This window comes from Labrus bergylta, chromosome 18, assembly GCF_963930695.1.
Source record: "Labrus bergylta chromosome 18, fLabBer1.1, whole genome shotgun sequence".
NCBI lineage: Eukaryota > Metazoa > Chordata > Actinopteri > Labriformes > Labridae > Labrus > Labrus bergylta.
The window spans coordinates 26,212,713-26,224,509 of record NC_089212.1 but is presented as its reverse complement, the minus strand read 5'-3'; positions in this window follow the sequence as shown (position 1 = coordinate 26,224,509).

Genomic DNA, 11,797 nt, shown 5'->3' with positions numbered 1-11,797 from the left:
GAATAAATTCAGCCAACAGGTGGAGGCACAGCACATGGATGAATCTTTTATGAATCAAACCGCACAGACCCCTCCCTCTTTACACTGACACTCTTATCACAGCTTTCCCCACATTAGTGCTCAACAATGTCTTCACTTATGAACACAGTTGGTTTTCTCTTCACTTTGTTTTTATGTAAGCTCTCTACTCAGTCACATTAAACTATTCAACATGTTAATAACACTCACACACACGTTGAGTTATAGAGATGGTGTATTGTCTCTGTTTAATCTAAATCTGCTTCCTCCACAGGTCAGGCGTGCGCTGTGACATTTGTGAAGTTTGATCCACAGATAGTGCAGAAGGACATAGCGGTCGAGATCAAATGCAGCCATAATGACACTTCTCTTGTTATCATGCTCTGGTATCAACAGAGAAAGGGCGGCACGTCTCTGACCCTCATTGGCTACGGATATGAAAGCTCCCCCACTTATGAGGGTCAGTTTGAAGAACAATTCAAGCTGACAAGAGACGGCCCAGAGAAAGGAGCTCTGATCATAAGCAAAGCACAACCGTCACACTCAGCTGTGTATTTCTGTGCTGCCAGTAACACAGTGATGTGGTTCAATGCCACTCCCTCACTAAAAACACCCCCCTCCATTCTCTGCTGATGAGGCATTTACAGATTAGACAGCATCAAGGATGTCTCCAGCTGTGATTGGATTTCTACTCATCCTGCTTCCATGTAATCATATCAACTTAAAAAGCAAATTTAATTATTTCTTTAAGTTATTAACAGAAAATACATCTGTTATTTCTGCATGTCTTTTTTGTCTAAAGTACTTTTTAAACTGTGTTTTCTCAACAGATCGAGCAACGAGTGTGACGTTTCAACCATCGCATCCAAAAGTAGTCGTTGAAAAGGCCCGGGTAGAATTTAACTGCAGTCACAATGATGAAAATCTTAATGTGATGCTCTGGTACCAGCAAACACAAAGCGGCCTGATGGATTTAATCGGATACGGCTACACTAGCAGTGAACCCGACTATGAGGAGAAGTTCAAGGATCGGTTTAAGATGACAAGAAAAGACGTTACAACAGGAGCTCTGATTATTCCCAGTGTGACTCCATCAGACTCAGCTGTGTATTTCTGTGCTGCCAGAAACACAGTGATGTGGTTTAATATCAGCCCCTCACTAAAAACCCTTCACTCTCTTATTTTCAAGTTGAAGATGCAGAGAGGAAAGTCAGCAGAACTTGTCTCAGTAATTGTTACACAAGAGTAAAAATTCATAAAGAAAACAGTATGAAGGCAAACTGAAATAAACACAAATAAAAAGCCAACTTAAACTAAAATAAACACATCACAGGAACACATTTAACTGTGACACACCTGTTCTAACACAACCAATTTATTTTTGGTTATAAAAACATTTGAACAATGTCTGATCTTAGGGCTGGAGATTAATGGAGCTTCAATTTCATTTACGATTTTGGCTTGCAGAGGTCATAAAAAAAACCCACAATCGAGATAAAGCCAAATTCACAGCATTAACACGATTTATACAACAGTTCTGATCAAGCAATCTGATTGGACAAGATGTAGTCCATAAGTGATGATAAAGTAGAACAACATCACTGAGACTTTTCACAACATGTATCCCTCCTCCTCAGCATGCAGGACTTCTGAATACTTCAACATTTACAGCTGACAGACTCTGACGTCACTGGTTTCATGATCACAGTCAGTAAAGGTTCATACAGCAGAGCAGCTGCTCTGTGGTTACCATGGTTACCATGGACACCAACGGTACATTAGAACGTTCCGGTTGCTTAGCAACAGGCTAGTTTCCGTTAAATTGTGAAACTAGTTGAGATGTTGGAGTTTAAAACGTTATCTATAGTTGATATTGACTTTGTATTATTATTTTGTGCTTGTAAAACTGTTTTATTAAAGTAATATCAGACTGGAGGAGGAGATGTTGTTCTATTAGCACTGTTAGCATTATCTCCGGCGCTCTGCCTGCGGCCTTCATCTCTCTCTCTTGTGATATTAGCCTACTTAAACATTTATCAGCAAAATAAAGAATATCTTACCTTGGTAGATACAGCAGTAACTTCCAGCTTCAGAAAGAGGAGATAGGTCTTCCAGAAGTTTCCCAATCCGACACAAAGGTCCAGAGAAAACTCAAGTTCTGGTTTCAGGAACAACCGTCCAGACTTCACTAAAACTGCTCCTCTGGACTATTATTGAATCATCTGTGTTTACGGTCGAGTTAAGGAGGTTAAACCCACCGAAATGTTCCTTCAATTGTCCCGTAGAGGCCTCGGAGGAGCGGACGATAAAATGTTGAAACGGCTTGACAGATTAGAACGTTTTTAAAAGTGGGCGGGGCCTTCTCTTTAAAAATCCCGCCTTAATCTGTTGTTCCTCCTCTCCCCAACACGAACAAGTGTCAATCATAGATCTCTAAAAAATGCGTTTCCTAAAAGCTAAAGCTAAAATAAAACAATACAAAAAAACTAGAGTTGGTAAATATATTTTTTTACTTCATCCATCGTTTAAAAAATATATATAGAAATGTTGCAATAGCCTATAGGCCAATACAAATAATATATATTTTATGTATGTGCTAAATCAAAATCCTTATTCTGTATACTCTGAATTTAATGTAATTGTGTAATTCTGTGTAATTATTAGATAATGCTTTTTAATTATGTGTGGGTTATAAAAGTTCAGAAAATTGGGCTTAGTGGGTCCACGTGTAATTTGACAGAGCCGAAGATGAAGATTTAACTGCTTATTGTGAAAGAGTCTAAAACACATCAAGTTAAACTGATAGTGGTGGAAAACAAAAATCTAAAATATATAAAATCCTCATATTTGAAGAAACACTGAAAATAGCTGACAAGAAAAAAAGTCCTTTATTTAATTTTCAGTCGATCAACACGTAATTTTTTCATCAACGTTTATGAAATAATTCTCTCAAGCTAAATAAGTGTAAGTCGCGTATATATATATATTAATTAGTTATAATTAATTAATTATATTAATGTTAAATCTGAATGAAGGCACAATGGTTCCTGTATCTGTTGGTCGCTTGATTTATTGATCAGAAACTGATATTAAAATTGAAAAATCTGTGATCATTTGATTTCCATTTTAAAATAGAAAAATAAATAAATAATTACAAGTTAAATTTATGTTTCGAGGTTAAAAAAAGACGAGCAAAGGTTTTAGAATAGATACATTTTCCATTAAAAAAAGAATAAGTTGAAGACAGAAACATAAAAGGTCACTTTTTTAATTTTCTGAGACAGGATGTTGTCATCGACAGGGGAGGAGCGTCAGATTGTGTTTGCGTAAAGGTCGTTTTGATCACCATCATTAAATACCACTACATTTTCATCCTTTAATATCGGTTTCTGATCAATAAATCCAACGACAGAATACTCGACATGCAGTCTTGAATCAAGTCTCTGAGTTTCTTTCCACAAATGATCTGTTTGACCCAAATCACTGTTGGGGTTGTATCAAGTCAACTTTGGTTATATTCTTTAATAATTATACTTAATTATTAATAATATAAATAAAATATCATTAATCTATGTTTAATCTCGTTTTGGGGCACCAACCTGTACTCAGGTAAATATAACCAAAATATCACTCAAATCAGTCTCAAATTAGTTATTTAATTACTAATATTATTAATAATTAATAACTATATTTAATAAATTGAAGGCGTGAAATCCGTACACAAAGCCTTCGCACCCATCTTATATCACAATGCAAATACACCAGTAATCACAAACAACTGCTCTCTTAAATTATAACAGAATTTATTTAAACAAAGCAACATCAATCCAAAATCAATGAACTCAATTAAACAAATAACTATTATAAACTAATCTAAGCAACAAACATTATCAAGCAAAGGCTTGTGGAAGGTGTGTGTGTGTGTGTGTGTGTGTGTGTGTGAGAGAGAGAGAGAGAGAGAGAGAGAGAGAGAGAGAGAGAGAGAGAGAGGGGGAAGAAGAAAGGGGGGGAGATGGCTTCGTACCCACGTGGTCGTTCACGATGGCGCAAACCTAACAAAGACCTAAATGTGGCCTTGTCTAAAAGAGGCCGAGTTCGGCCCTACACGATCTGTGTCTCTGAGGCGTCTGGATGGCTGCGAGTGAATAGATCTCTGTGTGTGTGTGGCCTACGTGCGTAATGGCGCGGTGGTGGAGTTAGTCTCCAGATGTACGTTTATACATGTGTGTGTGTGTATGTTCGGAGAAGGGGAAATAAAAGAGGATAAAAGAGAATAAAAGAGAAATGCGTGCCTGAAGAGGCCGGATCACAGTCCGACTCCCGCGCCACAACTCGGAGTAATTCCCTTCATTCACAGAAACAAACTAATAGCCGAATTCAAGTTAATACGGCTTACACTGGCCTTTCTGATCAGAGGAGTAATACCCGGTTATAACGCTGTTACGCTAAACACATATAGGACGCAGCGGTCCGAAACAACAACAAGAGTTTTAAACAGGTAAAACTCAGTTTTTAAACAGGTAAAACTCTGCCCAGACCTAATTAAGCCTCACTTGTGAATTGCTTTGTCCGCGATTGGTGAAAGGAAAAGAGTCCGGCTGTCCGTTGATGTCCTTTCGTTGCAGGACGGAATAAGACCGTTATCTTTCTGATAATCTGTTATAGTCTGACGCTCTCCGAGAAACTGAGATGCGTTCACTGGACAATCCGAGCTCGGAATTTAGAACACTGCCGGCCGCGGATTACCTGCGCGCCAAAAAAACTTAAAACAAAGGAAGATGGTTACAGAAACAGGAGATGAGCTTGGGTCTCCGAGCACTAGAAGTCAGCGCGTGGAAAGAGGTCGAGCAATGGAAGTCTTGGAGTTTTTGTAGCCTGGCCTGCTCCATGGGGGGTCTACCTCAGGTCCCCTCCAATGAGGAGAGAGAGGTTCCGGTCCCCCCCTTACTTCACGCGTAGGTGTGAAGTACTGCAGGGGATTCTGGGATTAAGAGTCCTTTTAGGCCTCTTTGTGATCTCAGTGAATAACTCAAATGAGGCTTTTACAGAGGTGCAGGCCCAAGTCCATTGTTTGACTGTCCTAAGCCTGCGTGGCCCAATATCCCCCCTTTGTCCTGAAGAATGGGATTGCGGGTCGCGGTCTTTAGGGCAAATAGGGCCAACAGTCCATGTGTTCGGAGACAAATGTTCAAATAGTTAGTGAGCAAAAGTCCATACATTTTGAGAGGCATTCGGTCTGGGCAGACACTGAGGCAAAGTCTGGGCAGACTGTCTAAAGCTATGTCTAAAGCTAGGCATAAAACATAACCAGGCATTACCAAAGCTTTGCTACTCAAGGTGCATTCTTTAACAAAACAAACAGACAAGAGGAGGAGAAAAAGAGAAGAGTATCAGGTGTAGATTTGTGGGCTAACTCCTAGCCTGGGCAGGAGTAAGCCTGTGGGAAGGTGTTTGTGGCATGTAGGTGTGTAAATGTACATGTACATTATGTGTCTCCCTACCAATGTCAAAACACAAAACAGGGACTAGGAAACATTCATATCGGTAGAGTGACATTGTTGTGTTTCCAGAATGGAGGCTACACCCCCACTCCTATGTGGAGTCAGAATCAGGTTCTCTGTAAGCGAGGGAGACCCCCTGACATACCACATCTTTCATGCGCTCCAACTCCCTCAGAACTTGCTTCCTTAGGGAGCTCGTAGGAACTCCGGTTATACCTACCCTTCTGTCTCAGGCTACGGCCATCCCGAGAGTTTCGTTCGGATCTGGTAGTGATCAGTTCTCCAGGCTGGAACCTACTCTGTGGTTGAGTCCCACCTTCACCCCCCTGGCTCTGTTCTCTATTCTGCCGGTGATATGGTCTCTTATTCTTAGCACGAGGCAACTTGTTGCCCTCACGTGACACGTGACGTAAGCGTGTCTGCCAAACCGCCTGTGCAAATCTCTTGATCTCTTTCATACTAAGCTGATGTGTACGACTATGCAGGGTGACATCTGAACGCACGCAGCCATGCAGATTGTGCATGAAGATGGACTTGAAAGTTGGGTTCTCTTCCAAACCTGGAGCCTCACGTCCCTGGAAATATGCAGATCTTAGTCGCCAGTAATAATCTTTGGGGGCCTCGTGCTTCTGGTGCAAGACACTGAAAGCACTAAGAAGGGCAGATGCAGGGTCAATGTAGGTGGAGTATTCCTGGCGCAAAGCATTGCAGAGCGCAGAGTACTGGTATCTGATCTCAGGCTGAAGGGTAGTTGTGAAGTTATGGACACTCTTGGAAGTTGTCTTCCAGATCAGCCTGAGTTTTTCTCTTGTGGATGCATCAGGTACCTCACTGAGACACAGGTTAATCGCTCCGAGGTAATCATCGATGCAGAGGTCTGAGTTATCTGGATCAAACCGCTCTACATCCTGTGCCATAGATTCAGTGAGCCTTATTCGCATTCTTTGATCTCTGGGTAGAAGGGAGCCATCCCAGTCATCTGAGGTTTGGATATTCCTCAGCCGTGAATCCTGCAATGGGAACCTATAGGTAGCAGGAGGGGGCCTGGTGTTATCTCTGCCTCTGGGGGCTGAGAAGTCACCCCCCTTCCTATGTGGTGATTCAAACCTGTGAAGGTGTGAAAGTGTGTCACAGTTGTCAGAGAACTGGGGCGTTTCCCCAAGGAGCGGGGCTCCACAGTCAAAATCAGGGAAAACTAGACTTATTTCCTCAGTCCTTGGGTTATCCTGGCTGCTCGGTTCTTTACTGAGCTTTTTCAGCAGGGTTGTTTGATCTCTTAAGGGGCTTGGTCCAGGATCAGAGTCATATCCTGACGATGTGTCTTGCTCCATGCTTACCTGTGCTCCCTAAATTAATTCAAACATGTCCAACACTTTCTGCTTGGCAGTTTGTAAGTGCTGACTAACAGATTTATTTCCTTTCTGCAAGGATCGGACCTTTGGTGGGAGTGTCCCCATGAAATCACGGACACTCCTAGCCGTAGTCTTACAGATCCGTTTCAGTTTTTCATGTGAGGACGCATGAGGCAGGTCAAGGAGACAATGGTCAACTTCTCTAAGGTAGTCGTTAATACTTGAATCTGGGCTATCTGGGTAAAAACGCTTTAGATCTTTGGCCTGAGGTTCTATCTGCCTGGTTCGCAGGCCCTGACCCAAAGGCTGGCGAGGGTCGTCCGATTCGTCTGACGAATCGTAAGCCCTGTGGTTATCACGGTAGTAGAGTTGTAACCGTGGCGGGGTTTGTGTTCGGCTCAGACGTGGCCGTCTATCGTGGGACAGGTAGCGTTCGGTGCCCGATTGGGCCCGTGTCTCCTCCCTGTCTCTAGGGGGAGTAAAGCCTCTCCGCCTGCAGGGTGAGGGTTCTCTTCGCTCAAAGGGTATTGCAGAATGCGGGGGCCCTTCATCTTTAATCATCCAGCTCTTTACCAGGTGGTTTGAGGACGTGGGTGCTTTTGTGCTGGGTCGACCCGGCGGTGCCTTCCCCTCTCCTCCAGATCCTGCAACATGTCTGTCTCCCTCCTCCAGGGGCTTGTTTCAGTCTCCCATCCTTCGTCTGAGGTTTCCTCAGCTGATCTGGGGGCTGCAGTACTTATCTGCCTATCCTGAAATCTGGGTACCATGTCACTTCGTTTCTTCTGTTCGGCCAGTTTGCTGCTTTCATGCAGTGTTTTATTCTCCTCCTGCAGGGCCTTGCAATTTTCCTGCAAGGTCTTTAGTTTATCCTGCATTCTTTCGAAGTCATCCCACAGGATCTGTCCTTCTTCTAGTACCCGGGCTAGCTGTTCCCGGTGTATCTCATTCTGCACATTTGATTTGCGCTGATAAAGGAGGAGAATTTCGCCTAGAACATCTGAAACTGTACGTGTTGGCTTCCCAGTTGGTTGATTTGCATATTCAACCAAGCCCTTTAGTTTCTCTTCACATGTGCTGAGGGTGTAGGAGTTCAGGCTGTCAAGCTGCTCTATAGGGAGGTGGATAAGATTAGCAACTACGTCTTGAAGGGGTGGATCATCTGATCCATAGTGAGCTTTGGCCCATGGTTGGTGTATGTCTTCTGCATACATTCTGTCTTTATTGGGGGTGATCCTGGCTCGGTGATTGACAAGATCAACTAGCTCTTCTAACTTCTTATCACTAATGCTAATTGACTAGCTATATAGGTTGGCACTCTCCTCTAAGGAGAGGTTCGTCAGACCGGCAGCAGTTTCTTGCAGTGCTGCGTCGTCTGGTCCAAAAGGAGTCTCAGCTCCCGACTCACCTAGGGTCTTGGTACACAAGAGCAAATCTTATCTAAGTTTCCCAACTGATCACTGCAGTCTATCCTGGAAGATAGGAGAGGGGATTCACACCTCAAGTCCTCAAAGGAAGGGAGGAACTCACACCTCTCAGACAGCTGGCTATGCAACAATGATGAGGTTACACTCTCATCTGGCCAAATGGCTCTCAAACAACAAGGAGCACCACAATCCTTTAGTAGAATGCTTCAGGATCAAAATCTAGATTAATGCAACAAATCAAGTTCCTTGATAAAGTCAAACTAGCTGCATCATTATGTCCAATTGTTATGAACCCAAAGGGGATAACAGTTATGGTTTTAACCATTAACCCACAACATACAACACAACTAAGCCACAGCTTGATGTCTGCTTTGCTTAAACCACAAAAAATTAAAGAAAATATAATTTTCTTCAGAAGGATCCCTTTTAGGATTTAAGTTTGGATTACTGTGCATTTACAGTGCAATAAAGCTGGTTTATTGAAGACCTCACACGGGGCACCATTTGTTGGGGTTGTATCAAGTCAACTTTGGTTATAGTCTTTAATAATTATACTTAATTATTAATAATATAAATAAAATATCATTAAACTATGTTTAATCTCATTTTGGGGCACCAACCTGTAATCAGGTAAATATAACCAAAATATCACTCAAATCAGTCTCAAATTAGTTATTTAATTACTAATATTATTAATAATTAATAACTATATTTAATAAATTGAAGGCGTGAAATCCGTACACAAAGCCTTCGCACCCAGCTTATATCACAATGCAAATACACCAGTAATCACAAAGAACTGCTCTCTTAAAATTATAACAGAATTTATTGAAACAAAGCAACATCAATCCAAAATCAATGAACTCAATTAAACAAATAACTATTATAAACTAATCTAAGCAACAAACATTATCAAGCAAAGGCTTGTGGAAGGGGTGTGAATGTAGGTGTGTGTGTGTGTGTGTGTGTGTGTGTGTGTGTGTGTGTGTGTGTGTGTGTGTGTGTGAGAGAGAGAGAGAGAGAGAGAGAGAGAGAGGGGGAAGAAGAAAGGGGGGAGATTACTTCGTCCCACGTGGTCGCCCTTCCAATGGCGCACACCTAACAGAGACCTAAATGTGGCCTTGTCTAAAAGAGGCCGAGTTCGGCCCTACACGATCTGTGTCTCTGAGGCGTCTGGATGGCTGCGAGTGAATAGATCTCTGTGTGTGTGTGGCCTACGTGCGTAAAGGCACGGTGGTGGAGTTAGTCTCCAGATGTACGTTTATACAGGAATATATGTGTGTGTATGTTCGGAGAAGGGGAAATAAAAGAGAATAAAAGAGAAATGCGTGCCTGAAGAGGCCGGATCACAGTCCGACTCCCGCGCCACAACTCGGAGTAATTCCCTTCATTCACAGAAACAAACCAATAGCCGAATTCAAGTTAATACGGCTTACACTGGCCTTTCTGATCAGAGGAGTAATACCCGGTTATAACGCTGTTACGCTAAACACATATAGGACGCAGCGGTCCGAAACAACAGCAAGAGTTTTAAACAGGTAAAACTCAGGAAGCAGAGGTCCAACAAAGATAAAAATTACAGTTTCTGCTTCAATCAACAATTGTTAAAAACACTCTCTAAAGCTAATTCTGCCCAGACCTAATTAAGCCTCACTTGTGAATCGCTTTGTCCGCGATTGGTGAAAGGAAAAGAGTCCGGCGATGGAGCAGATCTTCTGTCCGTCCTGGTGCAGAAGCGTCTGATGGTGGCGAGGGTCCCTTACAGCGAGAGCGGCTTCGTTGGTTCTCCGTCGAGTGGAAAGATGTCCGTTGATGTCCTTTCGTTGCAGGACGGAATTAGACCGTTATCTTTCTGATAACCTGTTATAGTCTGACGCTCTCCGAGAAACTGAGATGCGTTCACTGGACAATCCGAGCTCGGAATTTAGAACACTGCCGGCCGCGGATTACCTGCGCGCCAAAAAAACTTAAAACAAAGGAAGATGGTTGCAGAAACAGGAGGTGAGCTTGGGTCTCCAAGCACTAGAAGTCAGCGCGTGGAAAGAGGTCGAGCAATGGAAGTCTTGGAGTTTTTGTAGCCTGGCCTGCTCCATAGGGGGTCTACCTCAGGTCCCCTCCAATGAGGAGAGAGAGGTTCCGGTCCCCCCCTTACTTCACGCGTAGGTGTGAAGTACTGCAGGGGATTCTGGGATTAAGAGTCCTTTTAGGCCTCTTTGTGATCTCAGTGAATAACTCAAATGAGGCTTTTACAGAGGTGCAGGCCCAAGTCCATTGTTTGACTGTCCTAAGCCTGCGTGGCCCAACATCACCTACTTCATGATATAATTAGATGATGGTTTTGTTAAATATTGACAATTTTAAGATGGTTTCTATGGTTATTAGAACTCTCAAGAACAGCCATGGATGTTGTGCTCTGCCTCTGGTCACTTCCTGTCAGCACCTGTACTCTGCCTTTGGTCACTTCCTGTTAGTTAATTAATTTAAAGAAGTAGACATGAGTAGTGGACATAAAAAGGGTAAATATATGAAACTCTTCCTGTGTGTGCACACAAACTTCATGTCAGCTCTCCATAAGTCAGTTTGGCCACGCCCCCCTCTACAGATCCAGGACCCGCCCCTGATCTCATGGCTTCATGGATCTGTTGTGATGAAGTGTTTTCTGCTTCGTTCAGCTGGAAGACGTTCATCACTAACATGTTTATCATCGTGCTTTCTCTGTTTTTTCTTTTACACTCAGGTGAGTTTAACGTATTCAATCATCATTCACAAAACAAAGGTGCTTAAAGAGACAACATTTAGAATTTTATGATGGAGGGAAGACAAATCAAAAGGCCTCATGTTCATGTTCTGCAGGTCTCAGTGTCGTAGTGAATCAGTCTGGAACTCAAACGTCACAGCCCGGACTCACAGCGGACTTTAGATGCAGCCTCGAGTTCAGCATGAGCAGCTACACCATGCTCTGGTACCGTCAGGCGCACCACGGAGCCGCTGTGGAGTTCCTCATCAAAGAGCACGACCAACCTCAGGGTCGATTCGAGGCGACCATAAACATATTCAAAAACATCTTCACCCTGAAGGTTACAGATCTGATCCTGAGCGACAGCAGCACCTACTTCTGTGCTGCAAGACACAGTGACACACCCAGAGCAGACAGCCATACAAATAGTGTGTGTGTGTGTGTGTGTGTGTGTGTGTGTGTGTGTGTGTGTGTGTGTGTGTGTGTGTGTGTGTGTGTGTGTGTGTGTGTGTGTGTGTGTGTGTGTCACAGATGGCTCTCAGGCAGGAAGGAGCTGTGGATCATCTGGTCTGATATTAAACTGCTGACAGAAGAACATATAAAACAAATAGAACACAGTTAGTCTTTGGATTGGACAGAAGGAGGCTCTGCTTCAGGAGTCCTGAAATCCTGAACATTTTCATTTTCTCAGACATGAATACAGCTCCAACACAAACCTGTCAGTAAACACCATTTTGTTTTATCATGTTGAAAGGAGGATGGAGG